The 25,182-nt window shown below is 33.1% G+C and overlaps 1 protein-coding gene and 1 long non-coding RNA gene across 2 annotated transcripts in view; one reads left to right on the plus strand and one right to left on the minus strand.

Moving 5' to 3' along the window:
- LOC135835935 (5-hydroxytryptamine receptor-like) overlaps window positions 1-25,182 on the minus strand; it is a 185,029-nt gene that overhangs the window by 131,936 nt on the left and 27,911 nt on the right. The gene's annotated exons all lie outside the window — the stretch shown is intronic.
- The window catches only part of LOC135835940 (uncharacterized), a 167,614-nt gene that overhangs the window by 126,771 nt on the left and 15,661 nt on the right, over window positions 1-25,182 (plus strand). The window contains exon 5 of the long non-coding RNA XR_010556978.1: window positions 18,220-18,330. This is a non-coding gene — a long non-coding RNA (uncharacterized LOC135835940). The remainder of the gene's footprint in view (window positions 1-18,219; window positions 18,331-25,182) is intronic.

Genomic DNA, 25,182 nt, shown 5'->3' on the forward strand with positions numbered 1-25,182 from the left:
TTTTTTTTGGTTCGTTTACAGGCTGTTCGAAAAATCACAACGTGTTTTCCTGGAGACAAAAATCGATTTGGGTGGGTGAATCTAAAATCAAAAGAGGTGGACGAAAAAGAGTATTTTTTTACATGTTGGAAATCTTAAATTTTAAAAAATTCCAAAATTGTCAATTTTAGCATTAAATTACTCGAAACTTCTTCTACTCTTAAAAAATCAACCGCTCAAATCGATTTCCTTAATTTTTCGAAGTGATCTGTAGTCTCCAGCAGAAGTTGGCCTTTCTTCAGCGATTTCGAATCACTCAAGAAGATCAACTTTGTGTCAACTTGAGAGACTGAAAATAATTGAATTCGTATTCCAGTTTGGGGTACCTTTAAAATTTGAGAGAACGAGTCGAGAATAGTTGATAGAATTGATGAAATGGTTATGAGGTGTGATTGGATAATTTTTCTCACTAAAATGTTAAATTTTTGGAGACGAACCTCGACTTTAATTGGTTTTATTGCGAATTCAATAAAAATAATCGACGAAAGAAAAGCAATAATTCTCGAACGAGGCGTTTAATTAGGATATAAGTTACTATCGAAAACATTTGTCTCTGAATGAAGAAGCAATATTAGAATGATGGGTACTGTTTGAGTGGCATAAAGCCAAGATAAATTTACTAATGGCTCGTCCATCAAGACAGAATGTCGGTAGCATGTGAACCATGAGGGTTGTACTTTTACTTGTTGTAATAAATTACCACATAAATTTACTCACCGCGAATTGCCAACGTAGTATAAGAGTAAATCCAACATGTACCATACCTGAAAAAAATCAAGTTAATGATCGATAAATCGCTTTAAGAAATGCGTTTCGTAAGAAAAAATAAATTATGTTCGTATATATTAGGTCTACGTAAGTGTATTCATTTGTTTTTATATACCCTTCTTTAAAGTGACTTGACGTACGTGGCCATTTGTAGATGCAAAGATATTTCATGGACTTTTTTTGTAGGTACATAACAAAAAATCAGCTTTTGGAATTTTTTTCTCGTTAAATTGCTCTAATCATTGTTGAAAAAGGTCTATTCGGATAAATTTTCAAGTATAAAAATCAGTATTTCTTAGAAAAAAAAAATATTTCTACAATGATTTGTTTCCTTACATCAAATTTTAAAAATCCATAAAATAGCGCAGAAAAAATATATTTTATTTTTTTGGTTTTTTGAATGAGGAAAGGCATAACTTCGGACGAACACTCAAATGCATATAATCATATATTTTTCAGCGAGGGGCAGAATTAGATGGGGAAGGTTTCATTCGAGATGAAGGTGGGGTGAAAATTGCAAATAAAAGTGAGAATAGATTATTAAAAAATCAAAAGTGTATATTGCTCGTGTATCCAAAAAATTAACATCCCAAGACAATGATTAAGATTGAGAAAAAGAACTGTCTCAAGGAGATAAAAATTGACATAGTCCTATACTCTGGTCCAAATCTTAACGAAGGAATCCCTAAGAGAGCTCTTAGCTTAGCTCCCTTACCTTTTTCTCAGAACTCCGTCCATAGTAATTAGCATGTTTTCCTTCAGAAATTTGTACCTATTTATTTGCTCTTAATGATAATTTAACGCCTCTTCTAATTTAAGATCAGAAATTTGTTGAACCCTTTTTTTGCAAAAGTATTCGATAATGCTGCTTAATGTTTTTATTGTGATTGAGAAGATCCAAGAATTTTCAAATCCTGAGATTGAACGACAACGTCCACACGTGCTTTTACTACACACCCTGCAGATTCTACTACACGTCTGGTAGATACGAATAAAAACTGTTTACGAAAAGTAGGTTCGTTATTCGTTATTTTTTTTTCAATTTTTTCAAGGTCGAATTGATTTTTCATCGAAAGCATTATTAAAAAAAAGGGTATACTTACACGAAAAATAAATTAACTTTTTATGTATTCCATTCGATACCTTTACTGAAGGTATTTGTATAATCGTGGAGCTTGAAAACTTTTCAAATTTAGCGTCAATCAGTGGCATATAAGCAAAAAATTTCCAAAATGAAGGCTCGTATTGATTTGTATGCAACAGGAGAGCATACGTTTTTTTTGTTTTTCAAAGGATTCCTTGAGCCAAATTGTTTGGTACATTTTAAAATGAACGTTTTTTCATTTGAATTTTTCTATCCAATATTTATGTAGGTATTTCAGAAATGACCGCTTCCTTTGCATTTCAACGTCATTGGCCTTCTCTTAACGTAGCCTACGTCGCGTCATGCCGTCAACTTTAATGTTTAATTCATTGAGCTGAAGGGCGGAAAAAATTTCATGAAGGTTAAAATTCAAGTGTCTGCAAATTTAATTAAAATTATACCTATTGGTATTTTTACTTTTAACCCTGTAATATTTTAAAAAGTGTTCTTATAGAAAAAAAATTTCGTGAATTTTAATTCGCAAAGTACTCGTAATTATTTTATGCCACAAAAATTAAAACAAATTTTCTCTTTTTTTTGTGGTAGAAAAAAGAAATTGCATAGAGTTGAATTTTTGCAAACACGAGGCACGAGGCAAGTTATTTCAGCGGTTTTAAGATGAAATGTGCTATCTGGCTGTTATGAATGATATTACCTACTCCAATTTTGAGCATTTTCTTTTCGAGATGTACATACATACTTGTACATATTTTCAAATTTTAAGTTGTTTTGAATCTATTTCATTTAAAGAGTTGTGATAAGGTACATATACCTATTTTTATGATCTGTTCATTTCATTATCAAATATGTATCACATTGTCATCTACATATTTCTTATTGTTTCTCAAAAAGACTCTTTATATGTATTATGCGCTCTACAAGAGCCATCGCCTTCCTACGCGAGTAAATAGTCCTACCAGGAAAATCGTTGATATGAAAGTAAGCAAAATATCGTAAGTTGTGTAAGAACAAGGCTACTGAAAATATGAAGTATGAATTTCATATCGATATACTTTTATTGAACTGATAACGAGAAGAAAAGGCGCAAGGGGATGTTACACACTTGAAAATCGGGTAATTACATCTTCATTTTATTTTCCATTGTTTTGTCGATGAGTATTAAAATATTAAGTACTTTAGACTTAGAGTAAAAAATAAACGTGAATTTTACAACTTGAAACCATAAACTATGATCGTAAAAACACGTGGTTGATATTACAAAATCGTAAGTCGAGTAGAGAGTAGATATTTTCTTCTGCCATCAATACGTGTCAAAGGTACCTAATGTTAGAGTACCTAACGTAGCTTTTCAGACTTTTTTTTTTCAAATTTCAAAAGTCTCAGAAAAAGTTTTCGTGATTTGTGAAATTGCCTGAAGAAGATGCGATGTAAATTTGATCTGTTCGGGTTGATATTCAATTTCTCTTCTCAAGTCTCAAACCAACGCACAAGGTACATACAAAAGTTCAAAAAAAAAAACTGCAAAATTTTTACGCATAAATTAGCTAAATATCTATTAAAACATGAAAAGTTTTATAATTTTTTCGCTATTTTCCTCAATTTTTGAAATTGGCAATAGTCATCTGGAAATTTTCAAAATACCCAATACCCCCCCCCACACAGTTTCAGAAATGATATATGTAGTGCAATGTTTTGGTATAATTCATGCGTAATATTTGAGAAGAAAATATTTTCCAATCACGAATTGACCCAAAAATGAGCGATTTCCCGATTTTCAATCGCGCAGTAAACCCTTAAAAATATTGGTCTTGGATTTTGATGGCAATGGCCCAGGTCCAGGTCGACTCTGAATGTTCAATACTATCTTTGGGACTGAACTATTGATTATTTAAAAAAAAGTTAAATTGGGTCCTACAGCAAAACAAGCACAATTTTTTCTTCAAGTACCCATATCTCTTCTACAGGGGAACATCTTTATTCTGACCGACTTTCAACTCAAAATGAACGTTTCCACTAAATTTGGTCAAATAATTGACTTTTTTTTCGTGATTCACCGTTTAGTGATCTCGATTTTTTGGAGTTGCCCGCGTGAATTCTGCGACCCAGAAAATCTAATTAATAAAAATCGAGAAATTTCGTCATGAATTGCCTCATAGCTCGATCTAATAGTTTCACAACCATTTTCTACCTTTCAAACGCAAATTAGCTGCACGACCAGTCAACGTGTTAATAAATTTGCATAACCAGTTCGCCGTATTTTTATACTTTGGCGAGAACTTTTGTGTGAAGATACATGATAGAGTAGTGAGCGTTTTTCTTGTTAGTTTTTTCGAAAGTTGGAAGGGTCCATTTTCAAAAAGTGCTCAAATAGAAATTGTAGAACATCAAAAATATGTACTTTTTAGTGTAATAACAAATTTTTTGTGGAAGCTTGTAAAGGGGAGGTACAGCGTTTGGAAGAAAGTCATTTTTGAAAACTTCTTCTTACCTTTTCAGATGAATATGAGGGAAGAAGCGGAGAGAATTTATTGCAAACAAAAAAAATCGTAAGAAATTTCTCCAAATTTCAATAAATGATGCGAAACTGACTTTATTCAAACGTTGTATGCACCAACCCTCATTTGGCTTAGGTTAAAGTATCGAATTGAACGAAAGAATAGGAATGATTAATTTCCCATGTTGAAAGTTTGAAAAGAGGTGGGGAGGAATTTTATAAGTAGTGCCCAAATTAACTGATAAATGATGATGCCATGAGACGTCACATATCGTTTGTTAGGTTTTTGGGGACGTCGAGTCCGAATATATGTAGTTTTTTTGATCTGACCCTTCCAACCCTTCCAGACTTGTTCTATGAGCATCCCGATTTGACCAAAATATGCGGGGGTAGGTAATCTTTCAGAAGACTGGAGGCAAAAAAAAATGCATAATAAGTGGACGTCCGACGTTGTATAAATGCTCTCCTTCGTCTCCTTTAACGACGTTGTATTATGTATATGGTTACTACACGTACTCGTAGTACGATACGTAGGCAGTGTAACTCACTGGATGCAAAAAAGTAAACATGCAGAAGTCTTTTTCAAGACTGAGTTACCTAGGTCTTATTTTAATTAATGTTAGTATACTAAAACACTATTAATATCACGGTAAGGTGATTTTTTTTCGTCATGCATGCGGTGTGTTAAGCTGGAAAAAAAGTGCTAACAACGGTCCTCCATCTTTATGATTAAATTTGAGGTGTTTGCTATTTTGCAAAACCGTTTTCCTCGCATTAATCTTCTTCCAGTTTTGTTAGCTTAGTGTAGACCGTTTTCGCTTTAGTTCTTATCCGTGGGAACAGTCTTGTAAGTTAAGCGCTCGTAAACGCCTTAGCGCCTATCTTCCTTCTTTTTTTTTCTCTCAACAACTTTTATCATAATATAAAGCTCTCCTTTTATTCACACATTAGGGCTGGTGTTTATAAAAAGCATTGTACGTTGTTAGTTCTTCTTTACGGGTAATTAGACGTACAGTTTACAGATATGTTTATGTTACGTTATAGTTGTTGTGATTCGGAATATTAATGCGAGAAAAATGTAAATTAAAAAAGATGGAAAAAAATTATTTAAAAAATGTACGTATATAATACGTAACCTATATTTTGTGACATGACGTTTCGAATAAACACGCGATAATTTCTCTGGTGGTAATTTCGTTAAAAAATGATTCGCTCGCTCGTGTACGAGCCAAACTAACTTACGAGTGTATGGTAGGATCGAGTACGTATCTATATGAGTTTCAAGTTTGCAACACGACGAATTATTTCCTCCTTTACCTCTCTTTGTCAGACTCATTCTCGACATGATGGCTGTTTTTCTCGGTACACAGTTAAACACCCCGTCGGGTATTCAATTCCATACAGACGACTAACGTGCAGCACATCTTTGAATGAAATTACAAATATCAAACGTATCCTACAGCTATACGAGAGAAACCAAATTGAAGAAGACAAGATGTTATATAAAATTACCCAGACTATCGTGAAACTAGTGCGAATGTATAAAAATCGATCAACTTCAGCTGTATGGTACTCATATGTATAAGTAAGGCTACAACACCCAAGCACCCAATGCGATTAGGCCATATTTTCAATAGTTAACGTAATTAGTCAGAAAAGTAGTTATAATTTCAATTTAGAAACAAATTCTTCATTCATGTAAAGATAGACACAGACACGTGTTTTACTTGTTTGCCGATCGTAGAATTTGAAGGAGTAAAATTGAGAAGCACTTTTCCAACCAACACAAAAAATTTTTAATCAGACTATGGGGAATCGATAGAGCACTCTAAAATACACCACCATTCAAAATTTCAGGTTCTGAAATTCATTTTTTAATTTTAGCGAATTTTTGAAAATTCAAAAAGGTGAAAAATCAAAATTTCATCAAATTGATCTAAAAAGTTTGAATTCGGTTTGTACCTTATGTTAGACCTTCCGAGTTGATCGGCGACGGTTTGGATTCCCAAATTTCAGCCTTCTAGGTCAATTTCGTAAAATTTTGATCAATTTTAAATTTTCAAAAATTCGTCAAAAATTGAGAAAATAAGTTTCAGTCTCCGAAATTTTGACTAATGGTGGTGTATATTTTATGATCCTCCGTCGATTTCCCCGCATCCGATTCAAAAATTTTTTGTGCTGATTGGGTTTACTCCTTCAATTTATGCGATCAGCAGACTAATTTACACTTGTGCTGTTTGGGCTGCTGTACGACTAGGCAAATTATTCGACGCCTTTTGCGGAACACACTGTACAAGTGGCGAGATTCTGCTTAAAAATAAACAGATATAACCAAGGTGATAAATTTTTACATCGTGGTAATTACGTATCCGGGCAATTTAAGTGTAGTAGGTAGTCGTTGATACGCAAGATTCTGTTGTTAATTTGTTCGGTTAGCAGCATTAGACCTCGAATTACATGGCGAAATGGTTATATATTTAAAAAATAACCCCTCTTAGTTTGATAGTCTCGGCGTGGCGAATTTCAGCATGCATGTAAATTCAGAAAACATGAGAGGGAAATAGATATGTTGTCAAGATAATGGATAATTCTTGTCAAATTTATGGCGAACACCATTCACCGTTGAATAATAACTTTCTTGGAAATTTCAAATGGTTATGTTTATAGCGTGTAGCAGCATGATTCGCGATTATGAGCATCGTATACCTAATCTGCGGCGGTGGTTTTAATTAATACAGAAGTACTATGGTACTGGATAGTGGATAGGATTGGGAGCAGAAGTAAAAAAAAGAAAGAAGAAAACTTTTAATTAAACGAAGAATGAACGAGTATGGTTTCTGCATATAAAACTATAACGAATTTAAACTAGCTTCAGCATATTTCAACAATTTAACATGATGTTTATAGTTGTTGAAGTTGATGAAAAAAGTTGTTTCAAGTTTGAACGAATTTCCTATTTGAAACGAGAACAATTTAGGATTGTTTCCTCATGACGAGCGCGAAAATATGCATATGTTAGGCGACCGTTTCGGCGAATTTCACATCGATGCTAATTTAATGATTTATGTACCGTGTACAAATGCGTATTTAATCGACTTCCGGTACCTACGTAGACGTACCTTTACCTTTAACTTGATTTCTACTCGAGTTCGATTCAATATTCAAAAACTAAAATAGGAAATTCTGGAAATACCGGAAAGAAGTTTTGTTGAAAAACTTACCGAGCTAGTGAAAATAAAGCTCCTTAACTTGTATATTTTTTTATGACGATGCTTTTAATTTTTTCTTTCTTTTTGCTTTAGTTGTTGAACATTTTAAACATTTGATTATTTCGTAAAATTATTTCTTCGTGATTCGAATAAAAAATGAAAATATTTCAAAATACCGAATTTTAGGTAAAAAATTTACCGTATTATGAGAAGCATAAAACCTACTCTACTACGACGACACTTATACCTATTGATCGATATTCATTTACATAATCAGCCGTTCATTCGAACTTAATAACACAATAAATTAGATTTTGATGAAATTTAAGTGTACGTCGTCGTACAAAAGAACGAGGTTTGATGTTTGAACGTTATAAATTTTTAATGATATTTGTACAAAATTGGCAATTCGTATGTATAATAAGCCTTTTCATTCGGGTTGAACATGTAAGCAGTGCAAGTGGACGGGTTTTTCAGATATGTTTATATAAGAATGATAAAGCGTATCATAATGCGTAGAAAAGGACTGTAGCGTGTTTATTTATAAATGGTCAAGTTGGGTAGCTTATATTATGCTGATGAGTGAATACTTATAGGTACCTATCAAAGTCCATGTATTTACTTATTGCCCTAAAAATTGATTAATAATTTTACATATTAAGTATGTACATATATTCGGTTATTAAATGGGCATTTTTGATCCTGTCGGTTTCGTTACACAGCCCGTTTTCATTCGAATTGCCTACTTTATAATGATGAACTGAGCATTAATAATTTTGCTTGCAATATCTACATACATATGGTACTATTTTTCATGGATACATTGGATACATATTTTTTGAATTTGTGAGTGATCTTGAAAAATATTGTAGCTTTGTTTAGTTGTTTAAAGCTTAATTTTTTTTAATGCTTACTGTAAACAAAATATTTTTTCATCATGTAAAAAAAGATGACTTCTATTTCACGAGTGGGATTAATTTCTTCTAGTGAATTGTCATTTTTTTAGTAGGTATGTATGCGAGATTGCGAGTAATACTTGCCTACAACATCTTCACAATTAAAAATAAATGAACAGCATTCATTTTATGTATTTCCACTCGACAAATTATAATAAGATTTCGGAATAAACCCACTAAAATAAAAACGTTTTTTTAAACTCGTCCCAGTGATGGATAAACAAAATATATTTGTGTAGTTCTACCCAGCCCTGTGTTTACTTTTCATGGTGTATAATGTTAATGGGAAAAGAACTTTGTATAAATCATTGTAAAAAGGTTGAAAATAAGTAACTTTCTTTAAAATTTTTTTGCTAGGTCGAGGTTTTAACGTTGGTTAATATACTTGGGTTGAAACTAATAAGGGTTAATTTATTGTTATTTATTACACTTTAGGCTGGTATAAAAATTCAATGTAGAACTATTTTTTTTAAGGTCTTCATTTTTTTTTCCAGGTAGGATTTTATACTGTCGGACGTCTATAAATTATATTTTATTCGAGCGCAATTTGATTAAGAGAGAGTGTCTAGGGAAAAGGGACTGTGTAGACCTACAAAAGGTGTTGATAATGAAAAAAGTTATTTAGGTTGTAGAAGAATTCGAGATAGCCAGGGTCGCGTAACAAAATGAAAGAATTTTTTCACCTACATTACGAGTATATGTAGTAATCTGCGAATTGAGTCCTGACATTGGTATTTGTGATATGTACTGTGTAAAAAGTTTCTTGCAGGACTATACCTTCCTATATGTTACTTATCTGTCCACCTATATAGATTTAAAAATTCCTCATTTATTAGGTTTTAGAGGATAAATAATACAGATATTATATTTCATAGGTATGTGTACCTACGCAATGACCGACGTAGGTATTAATTAAATTCATTGGCGAAATGATAGAATTCCTCGAGATTGGTTCGCAGTTCTATTACGTTCTGAAATAATGATCATTACGATGCAGCTGAGATAAGTCGACGTTTCCATTTTCAACGTACTAAAAGTGAGCTGAAACTAGATACGAGCTTTTCTTTCTAAAAATCTCCCGGGAGACATAAGGAAAAAAGAAAATGTCAATTGGATACATATGGTTGATACAAGTTAAATTCATGACTCATTTCAAAACTGCTGATGAGCGAAAGAGCTCCTTTGAATTATTCTTTGTGTAATGCTAAGTGAGTGGAAAACGAATTTTACCAGCTTCTCGAGTTGCTATAGCCTATATTTCTTTGTAAATTAATGTTGTAAGATAGATCTAATGTGTATTAGGTATACCTTTGTAGTAAGTGCTTTACCGTGTGAACTGAGAAACATCGGATGAGTAGAAGTGTTGTTACTTGATTAAAATCAACACGTCTTAAAATTGAGAAAAAATTCAACGTTTATCAAGTGTATGCTCGTACATAATATTCGAAATATGTCAAGTTATTGTTATAAATTATTATTATGTATGCGTAAGCATGCTTCGTATATTTTCTTTTGCCTTCACAAGTAGATATACAAGTTTTCAGAAAATACCATAGGTGCTATAATGCGAAAGTTTTCCCAAAAACATGAAAATTGAAGCATTTTTCAAGTGTTTTGCCAATATTAGTTAATCACGATTATGCAAATAGTGTACAATACAATGATTAAGAGTGCCTACGTTGATTGGAATTTAACATACTGGGTAGGTAAATACATTGATTTTTTTAGTCTATTACGAGTATGTGAGTCGTATGATATTGAGAAATAGGTACCATACCTAGCTATTTAAAAAATGTTGGAATTGATGTAAGAGTTCTCAGTTGTGGATTAATATGACAAAATCATTTACAGTTTGTGTTTGAAAGACTAAATAAAATTGAAATTATTTCCAAGAAAATTATCGATAAAATTTTTGTAAAAATGACTCGCAACTTGCTGAGTGACATTCACTATTTCATTGTGAAAAACAGTTTCAATTTTTCCATGCCTTTTCACCTTTGCCCAGATTTTAACAGCTGAATTGTCGCACTTTTCCCATCTTTCTCATAATTCGTGGTTTCGATAGAATCCATCTAAACTGGTTTAGGAGGTTCCTGTCAATTTTAAATGAGGCGAAAAAAATTAAAATTTTATCCCATCAAGCTATAGGTAAAGTAAAATAAAATAAGATTGTTTTTGCACGGATTTTTGGTATCTGGATTGTATGTATTTGGATTCTGATCACGTTAAAAAGAACAAATTTAGATTTCAAATTTTGGAAGTTTTTGAGATTGAAATCCGGAACGGACGTTTTTTTGTCTTTTTCAAAAATGAATCTTAGCGGAAACAAATTAGATTGCACAAATCAAGAGCGATGTTTTTTTTTTTTTCAATATCATCGTCAGATGATCTTTACCAAAATTCATCACCGTTTACCTGAAACTAGTTGATTTCACTTCACGGAAGAGAAATCAGCTAATTTCAACGCAAGTAGGTATAGAGTTTGAAGAATAATTTTGGTCAAGTGAAAACATATTTTTTCAGAAAAAATTGAAATTTAGCTAAAAAGTTGAATAAACATTAATAACAATAATACGTCAAAAGCACAAACTTTTGATCGTCAGGTCAGCTGAAATCACAGATTATGCGTTTCAACATTGGATTTGCAGGAAATTTTTTAAACCATACAAAGGTAGATCGAAAGATCAGGCAAAAATTTATCACCTGCCAACATTTCAAGTAGATACTAAAGTGCCTTTTTCGATTTAGGCCAAAAATGAGGGAAAACATCAAAATGTTACCAAATTGACCAAGAAAGCTGAAATTTGGGATATACCCTATTTTCGACCTGCCAAATCGATTGGAAACTGTTTGAAACCATTTTGAGCAGTTCTGGAGCCTCCAGCAGATTTTTGTAACTCGAAATTTCCACAACATTTCATCAAACGGAGATGGAAAGCCGAAATTTACTCTGCACTCCAATTTTATTACCCTCTGAAGACTACTTCAGGTGGGTTCAAGTCATTTTCGAGCCTCCAGCGACTTTTTGAAAATTACTGGAGTCTCCGCCAGATTATTGAAACTTGAAATTCCCACAATATTTCATCAAATGGAGTTAGCAAGCTGAAATTAACCTCGCAAACTAATTTCAACACGATATGAAGTCGACTGCATGGTGGTTTAAGGTGGTTTTGAAGCTTCCAGCTACTTTTTAGAAATTTCAATTTTCCAAAAAACGTCATACAACCTTTGAAGAATTCGGTGGGGCTCCAAACCGACTTGAAATTCACCTGCAGTCGACTTCGTAGCGTATTTAAATTAGTTTTCAAAATGAATTTCGGCTTTCCATCTCCGTTTGATGACATTTTGGGGAAATTTCAGGTTTAAAAAATCTACTGGAGGCTCCAGTAACTACATGGAAAAATTCTAGACAAAATGAGTAATTAAACGCCGAAAAGCACAACTTTCTATCCATCATGGTTTTTGAATGACGCGACGTAAAAATTGTCACGCAAAATCGAAAACAAATTTTTTTCATGTGAACAAAATTCATCCCCTTCAAATCCCAGGGTAGGCAAACAAGCATGTTTGCACTCAGGATGAGTTGATGAAAGGCTGTATTTTCAGTTCTGTAAAAGAGCATTTGTGAATATTTCTGACACCCTTGAAAACGTATTTTAAAATTTTTAGAGCATAAAAATCCGGTAACTCCGATTTTTTTTCAATTTCAAGGGTTAGGGTGGTGAAAGAGAGTGCATACATTTAAGTAATTTTAAATGTTCATTGGTGTTGGAAATATTGATGAATTATAAAAGTAAATAATGCACTAATTATAAGAATTCATCCAAAATTCTATCGAAATTGAATAGGTAGGAGGTAGGTAATTCCTACGAATTCAAAAATCCAATTCCATTTTACACAGAAAGTGATTAAGGTACGAGTAGATACATAGAAGTTAAAAGTCACACTACCTATCCTAAAAGACTTAAATGTCACCAATCATAAAACCACATACATTCATCCTGTACATAACCAAGCTATAATTCTGTGGAATTTTCTGATGCACGAGAAAAGGCCAGAAAATTATTTCGAAAACTCATTCTGAAAACATAGATTTTTCTACTTAAATGACATTTTTCTCATTTACCAACGTAGACTTTTTCATTCACGTCAAATACAAGCGTTGAAGTGGCTAAATTACGGCTGGTATTCTGCTGAACGATTAAAAATTGTTTCTCTTTCGACAAGCCAGTAACATAAAAGATGAAACATTCGTATGTACCTATCTTGCGGGAAGTACGAGTAACATAATAGAAAGGAGGAAAACGTCGAGTACCAAAACAAAACAAAAAATAACAAGAGTGACAGTTATAAGCCATTTTCCTATCGTTTAATTTTCAGTTTGATTACATTCTCACCTTGGCCTTTGAACACGACATTTTATCATTTATATATCAAAATAAATACACATCAAAGTACCTACTCGTTAACTTTTCATTTTTCCAAAACCAACGAATAGAATTTTTTTTCAGATAGGTATGTATTATATTTTAAATAACGTGTTTATAGTTGTCAATATTAGAAATATGCACAAATATACTGAATAATTTTTCGTTTCTGTATCATATTTTTCAACATATTTCACCTCCTCCTTTTTTTCATTCGTCATTATTTTTTTATTTTTTGCACCTTATGTAGGATACATGGTTGAGTATTGATCGTTATATAGTTTTCACCATTTTGATAGTGACACTTGCCGCAGCTGGATACTCGTATTTTCGCTTTCGTGCCTGATTCGGTCGTAACTGAACTTATAACGATCATAGTACCGTTCCGTGATTTTCTTTTGGAGGAAAAAAAATTCGCAGAATTTGTATAATAAACGGGTACAAATTCACGTACACGCAGTAGGACGTCAAGTTAATGAAATTACAAGCTATTCATGGCACTAGCCGGAGATAAAAGCATCACGAATGCGGACAGCGTTTTTCTAAATGGTATTTATTTTACAGAATATAACTTCATTAAATTTTTCACCCCTTTCGGGCAGCTGGTTCGATATAGCTGATGGGGGGGGGGGGGGGGGTACAGGAGGCGGTAGTGGGTTTCCATGAAAAATACACGTAGAAAGAAAAAGGGTATTTTTTTTTCTGTTGTAACATCTTAATGCGTTCGCTTTCATAATTATTAATTGTTTGTATAATGCGTTATCTTTTCGATGCATACGCGAAGGACGTTGAATTTTATACCATAAAGTAGGCAGAGCTGGTAATAGTCATGTACTTTGATACATTCAACGAAAGAGCCAAATCTAAGCTCCGAGCTCAATGTGTAGGCTTAACTAAATGACGAAAAGCCTAACATAAACGTAGCCGATTGCCCAATAAATCGCTTTCTAGCTAAGATAAAACTAACCGAGTAAGAAAATTCCTCTTTGCAATTAGCAGAATATATCCCTCGATTTACTACGCTTCGTGTTCCTATTTCATAGCTCAGCGCCGCCAAAAAAATAACGAGTTGCCGTGGCTAAACGTAATAAAATTCTCGTCCAACTCAATTCTTAGTCCTATCGAGATTTTCAAAAGGATACAAAAAATGTTACGTTACCATCGCAGGTAGGTCTAAAGGTACTTGTACCTATATGTATAGGTACGTGTATTCACGAAGTACCTACCTATACGCAACGCTATTTTATTCTCACCACCACATCACATCGTTTATTGCACATACTCAGGTAAATTGCTGGAGTCATAAATCCACGCCGCGCCGGGGAAAAAAATCTGTCTACATTGTGTGAAAAAGAGAAGGGACCGAGCTAAGAATATCATCGCGAAAAGATGGCTTCATTTTTCGTAGGTAAGTGTAGCGTTGCTGTAATGCCTCATGGAGAGAAAAAACTTCTCGATGACACATACAATTAAGTATCATTTAAACTTTATCATTGCATTTTGTTCTTCAACTTGAAACGTGCTCGCTCGATACAATTTTCATTTGATTTCTCTCTCTTTTCTCATTGTTTAAATGAAATCTTGAACGAAATAGAACGCAGACAAAGGCGAGGTAAAGAGCAGAGGTTAAAAGTACTGACAGTGACAGATTATTGCGCGGTTTATTGTTTTTCTTCCGGATTTATTTACCCCGTACCGCGTTCACATCCTTTATAACTGCAGCTTTCTTCTTGACATAGGCTGAAATTCAACAATCTTCAAACTCACCTTTTCTCTCTCTCTTACTCTGTCTCTCACGTTCTATGTGGCATGGCATGATATTTATTCGAGTTATGGTACGCTGCTTCAAAATACAATGTGCATAAATTCGATTAAAAATTTTCACCGTCATATTTTCACGTCTCCGTATAACCGTTTTATAATACGGGTATTAAACAAATAGCTTGTTTTTGATAAGCCCATTCTTTGTCCTAAAGTTAATTTCAATTCGGTGAAAAATTACTCGAGAAAAGTTGCCTTGTTGATCGAAAATTTCATTGTGGTGAGTTCCAAATGATAGGCATACCACGTCAGGAAAACTACTTCAACTCTTGGCTTTTTTTTTTTTTTTTTTGAAACGAGTCTTGGATAAATGAATGAAGCATTGAAATTTGGGTCACTAAAAGAGCATGTCGTTCACACCTTAACATCAAATTTTCAGCTGCCGAAAAAGAGTTTTAAATTTTTGGGAAATTTTTGAAAAGTAAATATTGAGATGAAGATGTAAAAATGGATTTCTGTACTGAAGTCCCTCTCCCTCCTCTACTTACGAACTGATTATAATCACTTTCGAACGTCATAATTTTACTTTTCTCTAGCTGACTAGGCCACATAATCAGTGATCGCTCCAGAAAATATTGTAGGTACCTTGAAGTCAAAATAGACAAATTTCCTGTAGAAATTGACTTTTTTTTTATTTTTATCAACTTGTATAAATTGATTTAGGGTAAATGTGATTTTAGGAGCACTTTTAGTGTATTGAAAGAAAGTCAACTTTTGTTGGAGGCTCCAAATTACCCTGAGAGTGGCCAGAATCAATGCAAGAGGTCTAATATTAAGGAATTGGGGGAAGTTCACACAAATTTTATGTCGAAATATCGAATTTTTGAATTTTTAAAAAATGAATACCTGCGAGAAGATTTTCCACTTGAAAAAAATATCTCTTTTCAATCAATTAACTGGGATTTACTTTGAATGTTCTACAAAAGAGTGAAGAGCTCTTTTCCAAAGTTGGTTAATTCACCCTATATTTTACCTCCCCAGTGGATTAGATGATGGTTTCGACCTGTTCTTGGAGCTTCCAGTCGATTTTTGAATTATCCACCATCTTGAAGTACTCGTGTTAGTTATTTCCCCATTCCAATAATGTTGACTTGAGTGGATTTATGTGTAATTAAAGAAAGTTTTAATCATGATGGCTCAGAAAAGTGGGAAATATTGTAGAATTACGGATTAGAAATTAGAAATAGGTCTCATTTTTGAGACGAGAAAATTGAGTAAATTGGGTTTTTAGGTTAATAACTTGGTTTTGTTTAAAAAAAAAAAAATAGAAAAAAGTCTAAAAATTGGAAAATTTTGTAGTAAAAACAATGGTTACCTAATGTAGGTATACCGATTAGGATAAAGCAGCTGAACTAAACGAAAGGGGTAGGTAATAAATTGCGCAAAAATTCGTTCGTTTCGCATTTAAATTTTTATATAATTTCGCGCCATCTTGCAAAGTGTCCGGGTTTAAGAGCGAGACAATCGTCTATAGGTATTTGTAGAAATAGAAAACAACTTGTACACGTCATTAACGAGCTACGTATAAGGTCGTAAAAAGGATGTTTTCACGTTCGGTGATTATTAAATGTAAAAGCTGCCAAGTGAAACAAGTTTTAAATCCATGTTTTCAAATTAACATGTATATGCGAACGCGAAAATACTAACCAAGGTTGGCGAAATAGGCTTGTTTGAAATTTAGGCCACGGTAGCATGAGTTGCAAAATTAAAGTAATAAATTTAAACTTATAAAATAAGCCCACTTTTCTGTGGAGAAAATTTTTTGCAAAGTTGCTTCTGATATAAGCAATCGAATATTTTCATCTTGGCGTATTACAGTCTTCAAAGGCATGCTGGAGTATAGTTTATTCGACGACTCAAAGAACTCCATGTAAATAGATACCTATATAGACTTATACTTGGTATACTTACAGAGTAGGTATAGTACTTGTTTATATCCTTTATAATCCGGCAAATGAAATACTCGAAAATGTATTGTAAAAGTCAACTCGAATTTTAAGTGCTTTAAATAATTTCCTATAATTGATCGGTCGTCGTCGTAACGGATTGATAAATTAAGACAGGTTTCAAACGGATTACACAATTAAGTAAGCTGTGTTATCGCTTCTCGTCCTGTACAAAGAATACATTATATCGGAGTTCTATGCTCTTGAGACGAATAGTAAAAAAAAAAAAATACGGGGAAAGCAAACCTTAAAAAAGTGATAGATGAGGATTCGCCTAGTATATGTACATTGTACAAATTTCATATTATAATCCTAAATGGCAATATTATCGTAGTACATTTTAAAAGGTTTTTTTTTTCTCCTCGATGCTTCGGGTTGAAATATTAGAAAAAAATTCCAATAAAACGATATCCAACGGGTATAATTTATCAAGTTGAAAATTTAAAAAAATTGCAAACACAAATTATATCTTATATACGGTGCTGGAAAGTATCGGCGGATGCGAGGTATGCTTAGTATTTACTAGAGCGTGAAGTACTCGAGAAACTATGTGAGAAAGTAAGCCTTCTGGTAGCGAGAGAAAAATCAAATAAAACCATTGCGGATAATATGGTGAGCGATAAAAGTGAAAATATCATAAAAGAAAAATAGAAACAGTCGACTATACTTTTTTATGTCGCCTTTGCTTCGATCGTTGCGAAATTTTCAAATTTCAATACCAACCTTCCTAGAAACAGCTTTTTTGGGAGCAGTGATGGGTATTCATCAGGGATTGCGTTTCCTTTTTATTTAATCTGCCACATGTTTGAGAAATATTGACGAATCCTTGATCAAAGTTTGATTTTTAATTAGGTGTCTAATTTATCTGTTCTTTGGAAGTTGAGTAGGTATTTTTTATCTACCATGGAAACTTCTCTCAGGCCATCACATTCTGCATTATTTTTAAATGAAAAATGAAGTAAGAGGAATAATCATGATAAGTAGGTACCCCTGGCGTAGTAGGTAGTATAAGATTTACTTCTTTTACAAAAAAATGGTAAAATTTCACGTTACAAAAAGTTGATGATATAATTCGTAATGTTTTATTAAAGGTATTAAACAATGGTAGGTAGAGGTACCTAATCCGAGTTGGTGAAAAGAAAAATTCGAGTAACAATAGACAGCAGTTATTATTTTTTGTACAGCTATAAGTTTTATTACGTTGACAAAACAACATTTGTTAGTATAAGTTCTCCTTTACACACATTTGTTGCTACATGCCAAGTTTAAAAGTTACTAATGACGTGTAAGATAAACCATAAGCAAAAGCTGGCAAAACTTGAAAGCCCCCATTCTTTTTGTGTTCGTTGTGCGTTGAAATTTTCTTCAGTAATTGTTAATGCGTTACGTTTCTGCAGTATTATCAAATTATCATTCTAGATAAACTTTTCAAGTGTATAATTTTTTTTTTACAGGATGGCATGCCTCGACTTTCAAATAGGCTCGGTGAGGTAACTAATTGCTCAAGTTTTAGTGCCTGAACGTTTAATTGTCAAGATCGTGATCAGAAGTGGAAATATGGGCAAGTAAGTACCTAGACTACACTACGTACATTGAAGTGAATTGCGAAAAACAATGTCTGAGGATTTTGAACAAATTCGGTTGAGAAATTCATCCAGAAAAAATGATAACTCCAGAGGTGCCTCACTGCCTCTGGAGGAAAGAGGAATTTTTTTAAATTGTGTTTTTTTCTGTAGACCTTCTCCCTTCTCCTCCAACCTGTTTTGGGAAAAATGGTCTCGTTCGAAGGTAGTATTTGGGATTCTGTATACCTACCTAAGTCATCGCTGTCAAAATCCAAGATCTGCATTAGGGTTTTTCGGAACGGTTGAAAATTTGCAAATCGCTTATTTTTGGGTAAATTCGTGTTTTGAAAATATTTTCTTTTAAAATTACGCATTATTTATGCCAAAACATTGAAAAATATCATTTTTGAAACTGGTGGAATGCCTATTTTTAAATACATATGGCACCAATTTTTGTTAGCTATTATTGCCTATTTCAAAAAATTAAGAAAATTGGTCAATGCCAATCAAATTTTTGGGATCCTGCGGGATTTTAAATTCATAAAGTAGTCCAACAATTAAATAAGTTATTGATGAAAAAAAAAAAATAAATGAAATGACCAATTATTATTCTGGATTCTGGAAGAACACGTTTCTGGTCACATTCGAACAAAAATCACATTTGGAGACTCAAGTGTGGCATAATTGAGGATAGGATAATAATGTTTTATTGGTACAAATTTTTCTGAAAAAATTTCAGAATGTGCAATTAGGTGACTACATCACGCTGGGAATATACAAATATTCGTTCCAGCCCATATTCCAACTATCAAAATCGACTATTTTCTGAGACCATTCTAAATGTGAGTGAAAAAATGTTTATTTTAATCGTAATTTTAAAACATTTTTTGGAACATTTTGCCCCCTCCCCCTTCAAAAAAATCTCCATTTTCTATTCTTGTTTTAAAATGGGACAATGAAGGTGATTTTAATTCAAATACCTTCGAAAACAATAAATTGTTCTGAAATAACAGACGAGTAGCCATTCATTTTTTTTATCACTTTTTTAGAGGAAAAATATTGGACCTGATCAGATCATAAAATCTTGATATAGGAGCAGATGTGATTAGATATGACGTTTGTCCGGACAATCGGACAATAAAATTGTGTCTACTCTGATGAAAATGATCAGATCTGATTTAATCCTATATCGGAACTGTTGAGATCCGATCAGACCGGTTAAGCTCTGTTTAGACATGATAGATCAGATCAGATTAGATCAGATCAAGACATTTTTTTGAATCCAATTTGGTCTGGACCTCAGACCAAAGGTAAAGATCTCATCATGATCCAATAATTTATCCTTGACAAGGAAAGTATCTCAACCGGCACAGGGTCATTCCATGCCAAATCGGCGGATTTTTGCACGAGGGGTCTTCGAATTTTTTCAAAATCAGATCATTTGTAGAGGTCATCAAACGATGACGAATGACGCAAACCGGACATTTTTTCGATTTTTTTTGACGGAGCTGTGGCGCTTCAAAGTTCTCCAAAATGGCCGAAAATGGAAAATTTCAGTTGCAAATTGCTCCGGTTGTACGTGGTATAGAATTTTGAACTTTTTTTCAAATTGTAGTACTTTGAGAGGGTAATCGACGAGTGATGTCAAAATCAGTGTTGCCACTTTCAAAAACCTAAAAAAATCGATTTTAAAACTTATAATTTAAATATAACCACGATCTCGGCGAGTAAAAATTCTGAAAAAATTCTCAGTTTTAGTCCCTTTTATGTAGAATAACATATCAAAAAATTAGACTGGCATCTTTTTTCATTTTCGAGAAAAACAAATTACAAGTTTTACAATTGCTGCAAAAGTACCATCCGAAACCTAAAAAATGAAAATTTTTGCATTTTTGAAATATTTTACCAATGTGTAGACGATAATGTGAAAAAAATCCCCCTCCCCCCATTTGTCAACGAATTGACATTTTTCGTGCTATAAATTTTTATTTCAAGAGTGAAATTAATGCATTTTTCGTCAATTTGTCGACAAATTGGGGGGAGGGGGATTTTTTTCACATTATCGTCTACACATTGGTAAAATATTTCAAAAATGCAAAAATTTTCATTTTTTAGGTTTCGGATGGTACTTTTGCAGCAATTGTAAAACTTGTAATTTTTTTTTCTCGAAAATGAAAAAAGATGCCAGTCTAATTTTTTGATATGTTATTCTACATAAAAGGGACTAAAACTGAGAATTTTTTCAGAATTTTTACTCGCCGAGATCGTGGTTATATTTAAATTATAAGTTTTAAAATCGATTTTTTTAGGTTTTTGAAAGTGGCAACACTGATTTTGACATCACTCGTCGATTACCCTCTCAAAGTACTACAATTTGAAAAAAAGTTCAAAATTCTATACCACGTACAACCGGAGCAATTTGCAACTGAAATTTTCCATTTTCGGCCATTTTGGAAAACTTTGAAGCGCCACGGCTCCGTCAAAAAAAATCGAAAAAATGTCCGGTTTGCGTCATTCGTCATCGTTTGATGACCTCTACAAATGATCTGATTTTGAAAAAAATCGAAGACCCCTCGTGCAAAAATCCGCCGATTTGGCATGGAATGACCCAAAACAAATTTTGAAACAGACAGAAATCGAAAGAGAATCTCAAAATATATCACCAGTTAAAATTTTTTGTGCTGAAATTCATTTTTAGATTTTTGGTGAATTTTTAAAAATTCAAATTTGAGCGAAAATGAGGAAAAATTTAAAAATGTTGTCCAATTTACCTATAAAGCTTAAATTTAGTTTGTAGTCTATTTTCGAGCTTCCGAGTCGACTGGTGATGGTTTCGAACCATTCCGAAGCTTCCACCGGATTTTTGGATTTTCTAGTTTTTGAAAAAACGCTGTAAATAGGGTGAAAATTAAATTCAGCTCCTACGTATAAACTTGGATTTACCATCTGAGAGAAAACCTGTGAAAATGGATTTAGGACGTACACAATAATAATCCTCTGTAGCCTACCATTTTTTTGGATTTTGGGTTTTAAAAAGTTTCCATCAAAGAATGAATGTTGTAGGTAGCTGGAATATAGTCAGAAACGTTTAACAAGAAGCTATGGCTATTGACAAATTCGGAAATCCCCCTCCCCCAATCATGATGTAATAGTCGATTAAAATATGAGAAACGAACTTGAAAAATCGATGATTTAATATGCACGTGTAGTATGTAGATCGTCGGTTAAATACTTAATATTATCCGGTGGGAACACCTATAACATATATAGGTATGTAAATTATCGTTGCATTCGGAGTAAAATGCAAAAAGCACCGTTGACAATTTCGAATTCAGCGTAACATAAGCTTAATTAAACTTTCGATTAGTAGCAATGTGTGGCGAATTTTAATTAAATCGACAAAAAAATGTAATGAAATTCCGCATTTGTAATTTCAATATTTAACGAGTTTTTAATTAACACAAATAATGTAACCCTAATGTGATACTAATTCGCGTGTTGTCTACATTTTCCGGAACGTAAATTTTTTAATTTTTTTCTCCAACGACGCAAAAATTTATTAATTTAAACGCGTGAAAAAAATGTAATTTTCGTACTCGTAGTTGGATTTGAATACAGCTACAGTGGTTCCTATTAACGAGATATTGCTGAGGCGTTCGCGTTCAAGAAGCATCTATTTAATGAGTTCTTGTAGGAGTAGTAGTTTTAGAATGGGAAAATTATCTGTGCTGAGGGATGATTTTATTTTGACGCACGTGAGCTATTTCTTGGTGTATTTGGCTGAGGAGTAATCTTTACACGTTGGTATAGATTTTTGAAACCAGAATTGGCCAAGGAATAGTAAATTGGAGTGAAAAAAACGATGTGAGACGTGACTTCTAATGGTTGCTCTGAACGTAATAGATGTGTTGGCTACCAAATGAATCATTAACTAGTCGTTTACAGAAAAAAAAGCTAGGTACATTTATTTTGCGAAGCTGCCGCTAGAGAATTTTAGAGGAACGTTACATACTCGGTTTTTTAATATTTTCACGTACTTACGTGTACCTACTATTCTCGTATGTAATTAGTTGTTCTGTTTTAATTCAAATTTTAATGTATAGTTAGTTGTTTATCAAGTTTTTAAACCAGCTCCATTTTGAAAATTTCAATCAATCGTAACTCGTTCAATTTTGAAGTTGGATTATATTGAAAAGAACCTTTTTTGTTCTTCTCCTAATCAAAAATTGGTGAACGAATGTGCATGTGTGTAGTTGCGGTTGATGTATTTTCGGGTGAATCATGAAAGGAATACTTGGTAAGTATGGTATAACTTACTCAGGTATCTACTACTGAAATGTATCCAGAGTTTGGTGAGACACCTTATACCTACCTATTTGAATTTAACATTGAAATCGATCTTCTCGGTTCTCAGACTTCTGAGTGAAGAATGTTTTTTTTTTTTTTTTTTTTTTTTTTTTGTAATTTGGAAACCATTTTCTATACAACGACGGAATTGTACTTCGCCTGCCTGTTGAAAATCTTCATCGAAATGCCAGAAGGTTAAATTTTTGGAAAAGTTTACGCTGCAGTAATTATTTAGGCGTTTGAAATTTTCATTTATTTCGGAATGAATTTCGTGGAGAATGTGTAGTTCGTTGTTCGCTGGTTGTACGACGACAGCAAAACATTGTTTGGTATGCCATCTGCCATCGTGATTTCTTCTTTCGTAGGTGTATTTAATTAGTTTGATTAGCGAACAGTAGTATCGCGCTAATGATTTAGTGAGCAAAAAAAAGCACAACTCGAGGGTTGATTTTCGTCAGCGTAGGTAATCGGAATTAGGAATGTGTTGAGGTGTATTTTTGATGCATTCAACATATGATAGTGGTACCTTTTTACGTCATTTATCTCATTTTTCTCGGTACATGCGTTGGTTTTTCGATTTTTCGTTGGTCTTTCTCGTAAAGGCGCACCAGCTAAATGAACAACCGGCGTCTTTTTTTCTCTTATCTGCTAATACAGACTGAACTCAACAAATAAACTTAATCGCAACGTTCTCGTACTATAGCTTCACCTTTTCTATGTGGGTATTGGTACCTTACCTACCTTTGTGTCTTCTTTTATCCTTATCGCATTTTTCAAATATTTATTTTTCATTGGTCAAAAAGAAACTTAATAGAAGCACATGGAATCCATACTTATCCGTTTTTCAGATAACAAACGGAAAAACATTCCTGCGTACACGTGTGTATTTGTGATTTTGGCCTAAGCTTCTCCTATACAGAAGGCATACAACGTTCGTTCAAATTGAATTATCGCCTTCTAACACCATGCTGCCTTCGTTTGAAGTAGTAAAGATGCGATAGTTGCTTGTTTAACAACAATAATATTGGGTATTGGTGAAATAGCCGTGTTTGAAGAAGCGAGCATTTTTTTTCCAGTTCATTTCAGTTTTGTTTTTGGGCTAAAATCGAATTGAAATATTAATCATTGATGTTAGAATGCATGTTTCTTTCATAAACGTGCGATTATATTTTAGGTATGTGCTTTTCATTCAGAGGTTTTTGATCTTTCAAAAATTTAACTATAACCTTGAGTAATTCTCTTGAACTCTTCAATTTGCATAATTTCTCGAAATAAATGAAATTTTTTACAAGTTGCTCCTTTGAAAATTTAATAGGTAGGTAACGTTATATCCAGTTAAATTGTTTAGAAAACATTAATTTAGAGCAAAAATTTTGACACGTTTATTGATTCTGAAACATGACGATGTCGTTTCATTCGACAAAAAGATGGTAAACAATTGTTCGAGTCAAAAATACAAATTTCGAGCATTAAATTTGCCAAGTTTTTTCCTCTTTGAAATATTATTGTAACTCTTCAACTTTTCAAAGGTATTTTAATGTAAAGTTTCAAAATGCATTAATTAGACCTTCGTTTAGGAATACCTACGATGAAGAAAAAAAAAAAGAAACACAAGAAGGAAAGAAAAGAAAAACCCAAATTGAAACATCTTTCAAAGTTTAGCATCCACGTTGATATTTAAAGTAGCGTATAAAATGTTTAAAATTTTAAGCTTCTTCTTATTGTATTCTAATGAAATGAGTACCTACCTGTGCTTTTTCGTGAACGCGTCACTGAGAATGCAGCCGGTAATTTTTTGCCTTAATGAGAAATGAAAAAAGGAGAAAGTTTTTAATTTTATTAAAACATGTTCATTTCGAGAATTCCTCGTATAAGATTATTCTTGTGAAATTTTCATATTTTCATCTTCCTTTTCGCAATGTCTTTTTTTATTCAGAACGCCTTTTTTATTTATTCTTGATACCTGTTCAAATTTTGTTGCGAAAATATTGAAGTGGTTACGTTTCTCTGGTTGAATTCATTGTTAGTCCGGCAAAATACAAAAACCAGGCTCGTATTGTTAGCTCGGTCTCTCTTGTGACTTTTCAATATGAAAAACGACTCGACGAGGAATGAGTCGAGTCTATGCGGGGTGTTTCAAGGGAGAAGAAAACTCTTTATTCAATAGTTATGCAACACTTATTGCGTCGATGCGAAGAGTATGTTTGACTTACCTTTAGATTGAAGGGGCAGAAATTTGTTAATCAGAATTTGTGTCATGTTGTCATCTTAATTGCCATGATAAGTAAAAGAATATCTATCTATGCCCATCAATACTTTTCAAGTTTTATTAGAAGAAGAACAATTTTGGACCTTGAAAATACATTTGAACGTTATGGTGGATAGAATACGAGGACTAGTGTGTGATTTTTAAGCTGTCTTGGAAAATATTCAGAACCTTGTGGGACCCTAATTTTTTCAATGGGATAGCTAGCAAATTTTTGTGAGTTCACTCTATGTCTGTAG

This window comes from Planococcus citri, chromosome 2 (genome assembly GCF_950023065.1).
Source record: "Planococcus citri chromosome 2, ihPlaCitr1.1, whole genome shotgun sequence".
Taxonomy (NCBI): Eukaryota; Metazoa; Arthropoda; class Insecta; order Hemiptera; family Pseudococcidae; genus Planococcus; species Planococcus citri.